The sequence below is a fragment of the Lathamus discolor genome, chromosome 3, assembly GCF_037157495.1.
Source record: "Lathamus discolor isolate bLatDis1 chromosome 3, bLatDis1.hap1, whole genome shotgun sequence".
NCBI classification, from domain to species: Eukaryota; Metazoa; Chordata; class Aves; order Psittaciformes; family Psittacidae; genus Lathamus; species Lathamus discolor.
The window spans coordinates 21,195,727-21,208,550 of record NC_088886.1 but is presented as its reverse complement, the minus strand read 5'-3'; the positions used below and the strand labels follow the sequence as shown (position 1 = coordinate 21,208,550).

At 50.0% G+C, this 12,824-nt stretch overlaps 1 long non-coding RNA gene across 1 annotated transcript; it reads left to right on the top strand.

Annotated features, from left to right (window-relative positions):
- Positions 1-255: 255 nt before the first annotated feature.
- On the top strand, positions 256-12,135 carry LOC136011725 (uncharacterized). Its single transcript, XR_010611446.1, has 3 exons — positions 256-373; positions 4,619-4,804; positions 11,488-12,135. It is a non-coding gene; the product is annotated as an uncharacterized LOC136011725 (long non-coding RNA).
- The last annotated feature ends 689 nt before the right edge of the window (positions 12,136-12,824 follow it).

Genomic DNA, 12,824 nt, shown 5'->3' with positions numbered 1-12,824 from the left:
AGAGCACTGTTACACTTAAACAGGGCTTTAAATCTTAGCACTCTTAGAAACTCTGTTTCTGTGAGGATGATGGGGCTGGGTGATGCTGTCACGCAAAAGGACGTGGGGTTATCCCCAAGCTCACACGGTGATGGGTTCCGGTGCGGGACTAGTGTAGCAGCGGGGCGGCGGCTCACCCGGAGCCTCCCGCCTCGGCACAAGCCCGGATGCTGCAGCTCCGTGCTGGACCGTGGGCAGCTTCTTTCGAGACCGCGGCGGTGGCGGAGCCTGCAGAGGGAGCTGAACGTCCGCGGCTGCCGCTACGTCTCCAGTGCCCGCTCGGCTCCCGAGGAGCCCAGCGCCGGGGCACGGGGCGGACTGAAGAGCAATCCAGGTAGAGTTAGGTACCACCCAACCTTCCCCCGTGGGTTGCGGCGGGTGCTGATGTACCGGTGCGAGTCTGGTTATAGGGGCTGCTGGAGGAGCTGTACCCGGGGTATAGGAGTGCTTGGTGCCTGCGGGTGGAGGAAGGAGGGAGGGAAAAACGGGTGTATGCTCCCTGTGCTTTCCACCGACCCGTGTTTGCTGCCCGGGCTGGAGGAAGGGTGGGGGTTAGGGGCAGAACTGCCCTGTTACCCATTGGCTGGGGCCCACAGCTCTGGAAGCACCAGGAACCCTGGACATGCTCTGGATCACTGGAGCTGGGGTAGAAAGGTGACTGCATCCACACTTGAAAGAGTCTGGGGCTCTTAACCCTCTCTGCCAAAAGCACCTCTTGCTGCATCTGGGCTATTTTGGACAGGAGCTGGATTTGGTTCACTGAAATAACTTCTCACCTGCTCTTTAACTGACGCTATGATTAAACCTAAGGAAGGAACTGACCTCATCAGTCTGAGTATCCAGGTCCTGAGGGCACTAATGGGCTTTAACTGTCCCAGGCAGCCTCACCAGGAACTCCCTGCACACACACAGACACACATCCACTGCCAGGTGTCCAGAAGCTCCATTTGAAAGTTCAGGTGCAAACATCCCTTTCCTGACTGTTTTCCTAACATTTGTTTCTACTAGATTCTAAGTAGGGAAGACTGTGTTTTGACACCCTTCCTACTGAGTCTGGGTTTTTTTCTTCTTGGGGAATAGGATGCCTCCCCAAGCCAAGGGAAGTGAGCTGGAATTTTGGGTAAATTCAGCCTGGATGGCACCGTGAAGTCCCCTGCTAGGGCTGGATATGTGTTCCAGCGCTGTACTGGCTGAACCTGAATGCTTGCAGGCCTAGCAAAGGCCTGTGCTAACCTGGAAAGCAACCAGCCCTGCTGTTCCAGCACACAGTCCAGGCAATGTGGGAAAAGCAAACTATGAAGAAAAACTTCTACACCACTTATGGAGGGAACCAGGGTCCAGAAGCAGGTTTGAAAACTGAACAGGTAAGTTAAATGATATGCTAATACAGATGAACTCAACCCTAGAGGGAGCATCTTCCATCAGATCCTTAAAACCCCTGCAGAATACAGGCCCTTCACCTGCAGCAGCATGTAATGCTGTCATGCAGCCAACCTGCATGGTGTTGCATAAAGAGCTGGGAGCAGCAGTCTTTGTGGCAGTATTAGCAGTATGAGCAATGTCTTGTAATGTCATGAGAGGGTTTAGAAGGGCTGTGTGGTTGGGTTTTTTTGGGGTTTTTTTTGGTTGGTTGTTTTATGTTTGTTTTGTTTGGTTGGGGGTTTTTTTGGGGGGGGAGGGGTTTGGGTTTTGGTGATTTTATTTATTTGTTTGTTTGTTTATCTATTTATTTATTTATTCAGCCAGCTACTGAGGAGCCAGAGATTTTAGAGGCTCTGCAGCCTTACAAAGGGTCTGCTAGGAAGGAAGTAGCCTTGGGAAGATGCTGCAGCAGCCCAGTGAGTTACAGCACGAACTGAGTCACAGTCATGTTGTTGCATATACCCAGCAGTCCAGGCTTGGGCCAGGAGCAGCCTGCTAAGAGGCTGGGGTCTTTTCTCCCCCAGATACCCAAGCATCTTAGGGCTGCATCTGTTAGGGCTTCCCAAGTGCTTGGTTTTCAGTCTCTCAGGCTGGTGTTTCAGGGAAATCTAAAGGCAGGAGACATTGGCTATAAACAGAGACTAATGGTACAGAAAAAATGTGGAAAATATTCTTTGTGAGCTTATTTGCTGGGGCATTTTAAAGTAGTTACAGGAGCAGAAATGAGTGATTGCTCACTTTGCTGTCTGCTCCCTGTGTACTTGGAGAGATTTATTGACTGGTAGCAGAAGATCAGATCCCCCCATTCCTGATTGTCTGTGTAACTGAGCACTAATTATGGTTAATGGTTGTACTGAAGTGGATATATTTTTTCCCACCATGACAGCAAGAATAATATGATTTAGCAATACCCCTACAGGGGAGGAGAGGGGAAGCTAGAAACTGTTCTGAGGTTATTTCTGCAAGCTTCATGCAACTGGCAGAGTAATGGCAAGAAGACAATGGGCATTGGCAGGGGAGGAAATCAGTCCTACAGATCCAGGGCTTGTGATGAGCTTAGCCAACAGAATTGCTTATCCATCTGGGTACAGGGGAGCTTTTGGGGCAGCAAGATACAGAGAAAGAGTCTGAGCTATGGTTTGCCATGCAGAGATGTTTTTCTCCAGCTTCCTAGGTTGTATGTAGCTTATGAGTACATGGAGCAGAGGTCTGCTTGCAGGGAAGCACATAGAGAGAAGTGACAGCCATGTGTCCTCTTCACTCAAAAGCCACCATCAACTTCATATTAGATATGCAGTGGAGAAAAAGGGGGAAGAAGTATGTATGTAGCTGTGTTGAAATGCATGTCCTGAAGAGCAGGGGGGCTGTGTTGCATCTATGTCTGGTCAAGTGTTTTGCCTTGTACTGTGAGGAATTTGGTACTTTCACTTGAAAACTAATCTAGTTACTAGGACTATCTGGGGAAGGGCATGCAAGTATAAGCAAGATCATGTGCAAAGGTGAGAAGAATAAATAATACAAGCATAGAGACATCTTAGTGGCTGGGATATTGCTTTTCAATGTATGATACAGGGACATTATAAAATAGGTAAATACATAAACCAGCTCAGAGTCAAAGGGTACATGACCACATACAACTTGGAGAAAGCAATCTACAGGGCAAATAAAATCTAGGCTGCACATTAAGGTTCCTTTGGGATGCCTTCCCTGGGGCAGCAGTGATTTAACATCCTGAAAAGACAGAGCCAGACAGAATGCAAGTGGGGTTTTGTGTGATCCAGACTTTGCATGTAAAAGGCAGCATGATTTCACCTATTGATTCAGAGTTTCTCCAAGGCTGCCTGGCATAGAAACCAGACAAACTGGATCATGTGTGTGATGGCAGTGACCGTTTAAGCATTTAGACACGTTTTGCTTAAGTCATTCCCACAGTGACAGTAGGATTACCGCTTTATCCAAGACAGGTTTAAAGCAGCTTGCGTACAGAAGTCACAAGAGGGAGCTAGAGATGAACTTTAGGCTTTTCTTCAAGGTATTAAAGAGGGTCAATATTTTTTTCTTCACAATAGGCATAAAGGCTGAAATCTCCATTGTTAAAGCTGATATTCCGCTTTAACAGCTTGTGCCCCGAAGATGGGGCTTGAGCAGCCCTGCTTGAGGCTCTTTCCTCCCCATCTAGTTCAAGACCATCTGCAAACAAAGCACTAAGTACCTGTCTGCTTAGATTAAGACTTGTGGCTTGGCTTTTCAAGGAGCTCACTTTTCCTGGCTTCTGCTCCAAGCAGCTCTAGAGGCTAAAAAGTCTTTTCATCAGCTGGGTCAGGAGCTTTCCGTGTTGGGAACACCCCTCTAGCTTTCCCGATGGCAGGCTGAGGCCTTGGCACTTGATCTGTTCCCAGCCTGGGGGGAACTGGGATGTGATCCCACCTGCACGCTTCTGCTCTCCTTCCACCCTGTGAGCTGCTGCAAGCTGGAATCTTCTAGGAGGGTTTGCATGACTTCTTCCTTAGCATCCCTCACAAATGGCCATGTCGACAGCTGATTTGTGCACAGAGAGGTGAAATTGGTGAAGAAAATTTGCTGCTCACAGCTCAGAGTGGTGCAGTGGATTCAGGCTGCTGCACCCAGAGACTATCTCCTTGGCATGTCCTCAGGGCTGGAGCAGCCTTTCAGCATGGAGAAAGGATAACTTCTTCAGGTGGGTTTCTTGTAACTGGCAATTAGCAGCTCTAAAACCACATTGAGGCAATTTCATTCCCTGCTGCTGGGGAGCAGTGATGCCTACAAAGAGGAAAAGAGAGCCTGTGCTGTGCTTTGCTCTGGGAGAGCCAAGCATGAGGACCTGGGTGGATGTTTTGCTCCTGCTGTGCCTTAGAGGAAGCAGCCAGGCTAGCATTGAAGATGTTCAGCTTGCAAGAGCTCACCTTCTCTGGCTCCTGAGCAGCACCTTATCATGCCAGCCCTTGGTGATAGCAGCATCCTGGGAAGGGTTTGCAAACTCTGGGTTTGCACTTACCTGCACTCTGGGTCTTGTGATCTTCACTGCAGGACATGAGACAAGAGCCACCAGTGTAGAAAGGTGGCACTGGATGTGCTGGGCTTGATTAGCCTTCCTTCTGTTAATTGATTAACTTAATTAGCCTTCCTTCTTTTGCAGCCTTCATCCCATTGAACATCCTAAACTACTGGCAGATTTCTCCACCAAAACAAGAAGATCCCTGCCTTTACATGAGGCAGCTGCACAGAATGCAGTGGTTCATCGCATGGATGGCAACTTGCAACTCACCCATGCTACCTGTTTCAGAGAAATCTCCAGGAACTTGCCAGCAAAGTTGACAAGCAGGTATTCTTTACTGTGGCACCGGGAGACCGGGAGCTCCTTCTAGCGTGTTTCCTCCAAGCGCCAACCAGGCTGTGATTATATTGTCCTTAAACATACATATTAATTAGATTACATACATATTCATTGAGTTACTTTTACATTACATCATACTTCTAAAGAATTCCTCCCACATGTGCACTAAAATGTGGTAGCGGGCTTTGGGACCCCTGGTGGTTACTTCTTCATCATCTTCCTCTTCACCACTTTGTTTTAGGATCCTTGTCACGTCAGTAACCACCGGGCTAGTTCTGGCCAGTTCTTGCTTATCTGAGCCATTTCCTTATCTCTATAGTTGCTAACAAAGCTTAATGTCCTTGAAGTTACTTATTTACAACCCCATTCTTCAATCAGCCCCATTCTTCAATTAACCCTGTTCTTCAACCAACCCCATTCTTCACACCAAAGCTAGAATGCATGAGATGAGGATGAGCATGTGCCCGTGGAGGTTTGCTCCGGGGGTAGTCTGCCTTCCTGCTTCAAGGTGATTAAACCAGATGCCTTCTGCTGGGTACCCCTTTCCCAAGGATGAAAGTGAAAGCATGGTTAACTAACAGGAATGATGTGATTGTTATAGCCACAAAACCTGTTCCAGACAGGTTTGGTCACAAAGCACCCCAGAGCAATTTTCTGTAAGACTTCAGCTGTTGAAGTCCCATTTGCTGAACAAGGGCTGTGTTTGTTCCTTCTCCTGGCAGAGGTGTGCAGAAAAACAGCTCAGACCTTGCAACCCCAGCCTGGGACGTCACCAAGTCTTGGGACTCCAAGCGAGTCTTGCATGTTTGTGAGGGACAGCCCTTTCCCTAGGGAGGTCCCTGCCAAAATACCGGCAGGGCAGGCACAGGAGAAGCAATCAGGAGGAAGTGGTTTACCTGAGGGAATAACAGCCCTTGGGAACACTCCCACATTTGGGAGCACATCCCATGGGTTAGCGGTGCCTGCAGCACCTCTAGCCCCAGGCGAGCAGCAGCAATCATTGTGAGCATGGCAGTAGCCCTCTGCATGGCAAGAGTTGGGTATCAGTGGCTGGAAGGATACTCTGCCTGGGTTGCATTGAAGGCATTTGACACACGTGTCCTTGTGAATGTCTGCTGTCCCCTGCCAGGCTGTGTAAGGCTTGGAGCAGAGTAAAAGCCAAGTAAGCATTGTTGACTTCGCGCCAGGTGATTGCCCAAGGAATGGATGATCTGGTGTGATATTCTGAAAGCCAGGTACCTTCAAGCAGCTTACGCTGCAACAGAGTGGTTGTGGCTTCCCATGGGGTGTCCCCTGATGCTCTCATCTGTTTCTGGGTGCTGTAAGCATCCTGCCTGCATCTGGACAGCACCTCTAGAAAACAGCACATGGGCAGGAGAAAAAATGTAGGAGGGGAGAGGGAGGCAGAGATGTTTTTGTCCCAGAGAAGACACAGAGATGGACTGGAGGTATGAGGAGACACTAAGTTCCAGGGCTGTATGGTAGTGTAGGGGAAAAGGGTTTAGAGGAAAGATGTCTTTGAGATAGATGCAGTGAGATGTGTTATTCTGTTGCAACTGCTGTACCTAAAAAAGATTTCACAGGAGGCATGGTGGGTTTTCAGGTTAGTTTGTCCTCGTCTGGGAAGGTGACTAGTGAGCTGTGAATCTGAGGGTGAGCTCCACTGGGGGCTCCCACCTCCACTGAAAGGCTGAGGATCAGAACAGCTCCCTAAGGAACGGCAAAGCCAGCTTTCAGGGCTGACAGAGGGTTAAGGCAAGCTAAGAGACGCTGTTTCAAGGCATTAGGCTCCCCTGGGGTGCTTCATACATCATCCACAAACCTAATGGGAACGGTTCTGCAGCCCTTTCCTTGAGGGATTTTGCTTGCAAACAAAAATGGAGAAGAAGGGTGTGGAAAAGCAAATGACAAATGAATCTTTAGCTGTGTTTAAGGAAGACAAGAGCTGGCTGGGAAAGCGCCCCAAGGCAATTGGTGCAGAGCAAATGTGAGGTGCATGTTTTTGTTTAGTGCCTTGCTTTGTGCAGCTCCAACTGCGGATTTATTGTCCCTGCGGCTGCCGTGGCGTAGTTTGCTGCTCCGGAGGGCGCAGCCCAGCCTCCCACACCGGGTGTTTCTCATTTCACACTTCAAAGATGGCTGAACAATGTAGCTGCACATCAAAGGGCTGAAGGATGCGGGAGAGGAAGACCATCTCGGGCCCCACGGGAGTCATGGGCGCCTGTGGGGCTTGAGGCCCCACTGCTCTGCAGCCAGGCCAGCAGCGCCTCCGGCAATTTTGGCTCATCCCTGGCTGCCAAGGCAGTCAGGAGCCCAGCTGCAGTTCCATGGTAGCACGTGGTGACATGCTCCAGCAAGATCAGAGGAGTCCTGGGCAATGTGTGCTCCCTCCTTGAGGCCTGAGGCTGCTCCTGGCTGGCATGGTGCCTGCTGGCCCTGGGTCAAGGTGCTGCACTGGGGTTTATTCCCCTTTGGTACAATGAGGGATCTTATATTCCCAGCTGTTTCAACTGAAACTCTCCTTGGAGAAGCATCTGGCTCTTGCTCTGTGTGTTGTGCCATGAGTGGTGTGACACATGGGCAAGCAACTGCCCAGCTTGCCGCCCAGTGTGCGCTGAGCATCCCTCCGGCTGCTGCCTCGGGGAGACTTTGCAGGCAGGAAAGGGATCAAAACTGGAGGATTTCTCACTCTCTGCTTTGCTCCTGCTACCAGGGGGAGGGTTAAGGGCAAAAAAGGAGCGTGAGCAGCAGGTCGAAGGAGGTGATCCTGCCCCTCTACTCTGCTCTCGTGCGACCTCACCTGGAGTATTGTGTGCAGTTCTGGTGTCCTGAACATAAAAAGGACATGGAACTGCTGGAACAAGTCCAGAGGAGGGCCACGAGGATGATCAGGGGACTGGAGCACCTCCCGTATGAACACAGGCTGAGGAAGTTGGGGCTGTTCAGCCTGGAGAAGAGAAGGCTGCGTGGAGACCTCATAGCAGCCTTCCAGTACCTGAAGGGGGCCTGTAAGGATGCTGGGGAGGGACTCTTCGTCAGGGACTGTAGTGACAGGACAAGGGGTAACGGGTTAAAACTTAAACAGGGGAAGTTTAGATTGGATATAAGGAGGAAATTCTTTCCTGTTCAGGTGGTGAGGCACTGGAATCGGTTGCCCAGGGAGGTTGTGAGTGCTCCATCCCTGGCAGTGTTCAAGGCCAGGTTGGATGAAGCCTTGTGTGGGATGCTTTAGTGTGAGGTGTCCCTGCCCATGGCAGGGGCATTGGAACTAGATGATCTTGAGGTCCTTTCCAACCCTAACTATTCTATGATTCTATGATTCTAACTGCATGAGACCAGCTCTACTGGCCAGAGTGCTCTACCCACCGTCTGCACCAGCCCTTGATTAATGAATACAGTGTCTCTTGGCGCAGCAGATCAGCAGCCCTGATGGCAGTCAGGACAGAGCTACAATCATGAGAGCTGTGCATAGGGCCAGAGTCATGGCACGCATCAAGGCAAACTGTGCCATCTGCCTCTCTTAGCTCCTGTCACTGACAGAATCCTGTCACAGGATTCTGGTTGTCCTTTTGTGGCACCCTCTGAGCAATGCCACCCCATCCAGCCTCAGCTGTGCTGCTGGTGATAAGCAGCTTTGGCCTTGAAGGCAGATTTTTATAGCAGAGACTGCTTTTTCTCAACTGTTCTTGTTCTTTTGGAGGTTAGGAGCCCTCTTCTGCTCCTCCTTTCCTGTAGCATATGATAGAAAGTCAAACAGGAGTTTGCAGGTGTTGAGCAGAACTACCTCTAGTGTCCAGTGCCCTTAAAAATGTTGAAACTTTTGATTTATTTTATTTCCCCTCCCCCAGGGGTTTTTGAACAACGTTAACTGTTCTCCTTTCCTCTGCCTTCCCACACGTGCAGTTCTCCTTCCAGCTGTTTTCCCTTTTTTGGGGGGGAAAGAAGTCCAATTTTTATATTATTTTTTTCCTTTGAGGAAAGTGGCAGCTGGGAAACAATGGGTGAAGAGGCCCATGACCTTTTCCTCTGTCAGATGCTTGACAGCTGTGTCACTCCAGATAAATGATAAATTCCTGCACCTTTGTTTCCACCTCCTGCCTTGGTTTTCCCATGCCAGGGTGAAGAGCAGGCGGCTCTCTCACTGCACATTGCTCCTGGGTGTTGTTTTCTGACAGAAGGTTCAGTCCGTAGAAGTCATCCTCCAGATTGTATCCTGCAGGAGAGGATCCACACCTTCTCTAGGCTGGGAATCCATAAAGCCAGCTTGGCAGTTTATTTGCATTAAGGCAGTTTAACCATGACTCATCCCTTGGAAAGCCCAACCAATCTGGCAGATAGTGGAAAAAATCTGCCATTTCATTCCTTTTCAGTTTGGTTGGTTGACCATTTTTCTGGTGTTCTCTGCTCCATTTTATTTCAAGTAAATTTAGCATGAATTAACAGCCCAGTTTAGACAGCTTTCGAGGCTCCAGCAGTGGCACACTGTAGGCTTTCAAACAGGTGTGTTTGCAGCTGAATAGTTCTCCCCGGGACCTGTCTGGAGGCAGGGATTTCATGGATGAACTCACACAATGAGACTTAGATGAAACGTGCAGACATGGTTTGGGATTTGTGGGCAAACTCCTCTGTACTTGCCTGTGGATGTCCTCTGAAATACACTAGTCCCATTTATTAGAAGTGGGGAGAAAGTGGTCAGGCACTTTGTACAGAAACCTGTCCAATGCTGGGATGGCTTGTCCCTGGGGTGGCACTGCTAGCTGCCTTCTTTGTAGGGGAGTACCTGCAGTGTTGGGGTGGAAGGATGGTAGGGGAGTACCTGCAGTGTTGGGGTGGAAGGATGGTCAAGACTGTGCGGCCTCGTTGTACCTGCTGTTGATGACACAGGCATTCCCATGCCATTTTGGAGAGGGGGGTGGGGTGAGTGAACACACGTATGGGAGATGCTGCTCTTCCCAATGGTCAGAGGTGGCTGCTGCTCCTCACTGGCCCTGGAGTCTTTCTTGCAATCATTTCAGTCCACAACACTTCATTTCCTAGCCTAGGAGCTCTGTGCCCGCAGCTCCTCCTCGTGGGCACAGGGGTTGCTAAAGTACAAACAACGTAAGACTGTCATCAAAACAACCCCTTTCTGTGGGCCCTACGGAGCAATGCTGCATAAAAAAGCTTTACTCGTTTAGGGGAGCTCCTCTTGAGCCACTGCTCTTTTCATTGAGAGCCCCTGGGTACCAGGGAAAGTCTCAGCTCTTCTTTTCTCCCTGAAACTCCTACGCACCTGCCTAGGTGCTGTGTGAGAACCAGGTGAGTGAGGATCAGCAAGAAACCCTCTGGGTTATTGAAAGAGCTGAGGGAATTGTGCTGGGGAGGAGGCGGTTAGGACTGGTCCCATGGGGCATTGCTGGGGACTGCAGACCCTCCTGGGTGAGTGTGCCTGGCCAGTCTCTGCTCTCCCCCCACAGGCAGGACAGCGCGGTGATGGTGGGTGCAGGTACCAGCAAGCCGAAAGCCACCAAGTGTCTGGAAGAGAGGCTGGAGCCCACCTGCTTTGGGCAGAGCCAGGGCATCACGGGGCTCTGGTGCTACACAGTGAGAGGCTTTGGCTGCCTGGTTTCAGGGCTGGTTGGGGAAATCTGTGTCCCCAGGGCTGGGAGGCTGCACTCTGCCTGCATGCCTGAATGCGCTTGCTCTGCTCAGACGGCTGCCTGTGGGGAGGGTTCAATACAGGTACTTTCCTGTAACCTGAGAACAGCCTGACTATCCCGTGCCTTGCTGAGCTGAGCCCCCTTGAAATTGCCAGTCCCTTTCCTTTGGGGATGGAGGAACTGTCTGCCTTCCCCAGCTAAGGGGCTGCAAACCCCTCAGGGTGCATTGAGGACAGGCCTCTGTACCCCTCAAAACCATGGAGACAGGGACAACTCTGAAATGCAGGTTTTACAGGCCATGCAAAAGTCACCCTTCAGGGCTGCCAGCAGTCACCCCAACTTGGGGAGCACTCACTGCTGCTCAGGGTACCTCTTGGCATCCTTTTACATAGTGGTTGTCCACCACAGAGCCAAAATGGAGCCCTAAGGAAAATTAAAGAGTTGGATCCAGAGGCATCTTGTGCTGCATGCCTGCTGGCAGGCTGGGGCCAAGGGGATGGTTTGCAGTATGATCGCAGTTGCAGGAGCAGTGCAGGGTGTTGTTAGGGAAAGGAATTTTGCCCATGTGAGTTAAACCCTGGGGCAGAGGGGAAGGGCAAAAAGGTTGTTCTAGGTGATCTGAAATGTTTAATTCATGTTAAAACATGGACCACATGTTTTCTTTTCTGAGGAGGGCTCCAGTAAATTCCTCTGGAAAGTTTGGCATTATTTTTTGGTATTTATAATGGAGAATTTCAAACCAGAATATCATCATCACGGGGAGAAGTCAAAACCACTCAAGATCCTTACATGTCTGGGGTTTTTTTTGTTAATTGAAAGTTGATAAATACTTTTTTTTCCAGAAATCCGCCACCAATTCAAGGAGGACAAGCCAGTAGGACCGGAGCTGACCCGTTACTCACTGGCTTTGCTGTTTTAGGACAAGGGAGGATGCTAAGTGCAACTGAGTGCCCAGCTCTGCCTTTAATGCATTGGCATCACACAGCATGTGGGGACCCACTTACGGATACTTTTGCTATGCTTTTCTTTCAGACTGGTCATACGGATTGAAAAAGTAAATGCCAGGACTTCTCAACCTTCTGCCAGCAAGTTGTCACTGAAACTAATGGGAAGGAGGACCTGGCCGGTTTTGATGCTGTGATGGCTGGTGTTGGTTGCCATATACATCCATGTGTCCTGCTGGTGCTCATCTGAGGTAAAGGCTGTTTACAGAGTGCTGCTACAGGCACATAACTAGGAGCAGGGTTAACAAGCTGCATATGTACCAGATGGGGAAGTTATATGCAGAATAATACCGGCCGCACAGCTGTAAGGTGGGAAGCCAGGGAAGCAGCTGGCCTGTCTGCAGCCAGCCAGAACTGCTGGTGCCTGTGATGCAGCCTGTGCCCCACTGGAGGGGCTGAACCCAAATCTTTTAGCCTGTCTTTGGCTGGAAGCAAATGGAAATTTGCTACAAAGCTGGAAAGACATAATCCTGCATGGTTTGGGGAAAAGCAGGGGAACAGCCCAAATGCTTAGCCAGCAACATCCTCTTCCAATACCTTGGTGCTGCATCCAGCACTGCAGTGCTGCAGCTGGGCTATAGTGACTGTTCTTGGCTGTTGACAAAAACGCCACGTGGCACGAGATGGATGATTCACCATTTTTGGATTACTCCTCCCTTACACCTCACAAAATGAAACTTGGAACTTTGAAAATAATATCACAGCTGTTTGTGCTTGTTTCTGATTTCGTTAGTAAAGTCCAGAACTGGCGATGTTCCTGGGGACTGTGTAGCTTTTACTGGGAGCCAAAGCAGGAGGCAGGCGATGCAGACCCATGGTCCGCAGATGGGTTACTATGCTGCTCACACGCTTTTCCAGAAGTCAGCCTGTCTTGAAGGGCTAGCTGCAAGAAGAGGCCGCTGTACCTGCTTCCCAGCTTTCTTATCAGCTAAATCCCTGTCACAGCCTGTTGTTGGAGATGCAAGCAAAACCCCACCCCCTGGGCAAGGCAGGGGGTATTATCCAGGTTTACTGCAAAAAGACTGTTCATAAGCCCAGCTTTTTTTCCATGCATGTCCCTGCCATTTTGCAGTAGCAGTGCTGTGCAAGTCCTGTGTGGGGTGTAGGGAAGCATGGCACTGGGAGACAGTTTCTGAGCTTGGGGTCTTTATCTGAGGGAGAAGAGGGCAGTGGGGAGTACTGCGTTTCTAAGCTGGTCCCATCATTGTGTGATGCTATGTTTTGCAGGGGAGTTGTCAGAGAGGAGCATGTGTTCCCAGCTCACCTCCCTCAACCATCTTTAAGCATCTGCCAAAAAATAAAGTGGTGCTCTGGCACAGCAGCTCCCATTTCCTGCTGTCTCAGTAGCAGCAAGACAATGTTTCA